The sequence below is a fragment of the Palaemon carinicauda genome, chromosome 26 (genome assembly GCF_036898095.1).
Source record: "Palaemon carinicauda isolate YSFRI2023 chromosome 26, ASM3689809v2, whole genome shotgun sequence".
Lineage (NCBI taxonomy): Eukaryota > Metazoa > Arthropoda > Malacostraca > Decapoda > Palaemonidae > Palaemon > Palaemon carinicauda.
This window is the reverse complement of record NC_090750.1, coordinates 15855062-15857561: the sequence shown is the minus strand read 5'-3', so window position 1 is coordinate 15857561 and position 2500 is coordinate 15855062.

The following is a 2500-nucleotide window of genomic DNA, read 5'->3' as shown; positions in this document are numbered from 1 at the left end:
CGTGAATCACATCATCTTAAATTACATATGAAAATCAGTCTATAAATCTCTTCAGTAAACTCTATATTACTTTAATGATAATGAAATAATCTCTAACAGATTTTGTTTATTTGAGAATAAAGCCCTCAAAAGAATATTGGGAGTTAAATGGTAGGACAAGATTAGAAATAACTATAAGAAAGAATATTAGAGTACAATAAGTGGATGAGGGGTGTATGGAGATGTTTTGGGCATGCTCTTCGCACTCCCCTTCGGAGATTAGTTCACCAAATGTTTACCTGGGCTTCACAAGACCACAGAAGAGTTTGAATACCCAGGCATACATGGACTGGAGCTATTAAGCTTAAGCAGATGATGAATGGAGAAGTATCAATTTAAAAGCTCAAGATAAAGACGACTGGCGAAATCTAATTGAGGCCCTATGCGTCAATAGGCGTAGGGAGAGATGATGATGATGATGATGATAATAATATAGTCGAATACGTAAGCAAAAATAAGAGAATCAAGTACATACAGAACATATTATAATTAGCAGAAAATAGAAAAATAGAGATTCTTCGTATTCTCTACACCTGAGAAAATTTAAAAAGGAATCCAATTTACGGCGTCATGAATTTTCTTGTGGAGCCCTTGGCCTCAGCAGATTGCAATCACCCTACTATCGATGACTTGATTTTATTCCCTTCGTTTCTAATTCCTATCATGTCCCTTGTATTTCCTTTTCCCCTTCCTCTATAACGTTTTTTTTCATTTCTATTCGAACTAACGCTGGTTTTCGTTATGAATTTTCCCAAAAGCAAATTACTTTAATTTCCCATAAATCCCATTGCTGAATTTCCAAGTCTTTAACCTGAAATGTTCCATGCAAATAGTAAAATATTTTATATATCTAAACTTTCACATAACTTGGCCTAGTATTTAAATACTTTTTTTTTTTTTTTTTTTGACAAATTAGGTCTTCAAGTTAGAAACTCTTATAAGGGGTATTATTTGTCACAATTTGCCGGTTTATGGAATATTACAGAAATTCTGAGGCATATAAGCATTGTGTCTGGAAAGTAAGTGGTTAGTCTTGAGTAGTGATTGGAATATATGATTAGGAGGATGACTTTGCTGGCTAGTAGATTGTCCAGGCTATCCCCCTCCGTCAACTCAAAAACATAAAAAAGCTGTTGATTTTGATAAGCAGCATTTGGCGGGTTTTGTTGCTCATATTTGGCGGAGGTTTTTTGCTTTGACTGCGTGCTTTTGTTGCAAATATATTTTAAAAGATGATTGAGTTAAGTATCTATAGGTGTCGAGTAAATGATTTTCATTGGAATATATGGAAATAATGGCAAGGGTAATTACTCTGTTAAAAAACTGAAACCTATTAAAAGTTATTAAGATTTCAAATTATAGGATGCTGGTTAAATGTATTTCTTAAGCACAAACTTAATGTATTGTGGGTTCTAATGGATATCATTTAAAGTTCAGCAAAATCACAAGTAATGTATAAAATCATTGGAAGCTATAAAAGTACAACTGTTTTGCAAGAAAAATTTGTCCAATAACCTCCGACTGTGCATACTTTATTTGAAAATTAGCTGGTGTTTTAAGTGACTCGATATGCAATCAGCATGAAAGAACGAAGAGATTCTTCAAAAGAAGAAAATTTAACATTTTTGAATTCTTATATCAGAACCATTTTAACCGGTAAATGATATGATAGAAATAACGTTTAAAAAAGTTATAAAAATGTGAAAGTATAGTAAACATCACGTAGTAAAACGTAATTATAGTATTATCAATTGTTAAAATAATATTGATTATAACAGAAATACTTATATCGATGATAGTTTTGAATAATTCGGGTAGTAGTGCCGATTTAAAATATGATATAAGGTATCATTGTCTCACCTGCAAAAAAAAAAAAAATATTTGAAGGAACAATACCTTTCAATAAATAATGATAGAAATAATAATAATAATAATAATAATAATAATAATAATAATAATAATAATAATAATAATAATAATAATAATAATAAGAAAAATCTCATGTATGTAATCGGGGAAAGTGTCTGGTCATATATATATATATATATATATATGTATATATATATATATATATATGTGTGTGTGTGTGTGTGTGTATGTATGTATGCATTTATGTATATATATATATATATATATATGTATATATAAATATATATATATATATATATATATGTGTATGCGTAAAAATCACAGGAAAGCGTGATGCTCAGATGCAGAAGAACCACAGGAAAAATTAAAATACGAAATATACACTTAAGTCCTGACTAGTTTCGTGATACTTCTTCAGAGGACTGATTTATTGATAGAGGTTTCTTTACAATTTATAGGGAAAGCAAACGTACGAACATATATATAGAGATTTAGAGAACAATGACACTCCCTTACCAGCTACCTGGGCTTGAGTCAGGTGTTGAGTAGGAGTCCCCAAGCTCATTAGACACCTGCTAAAAAGGGTCATTTC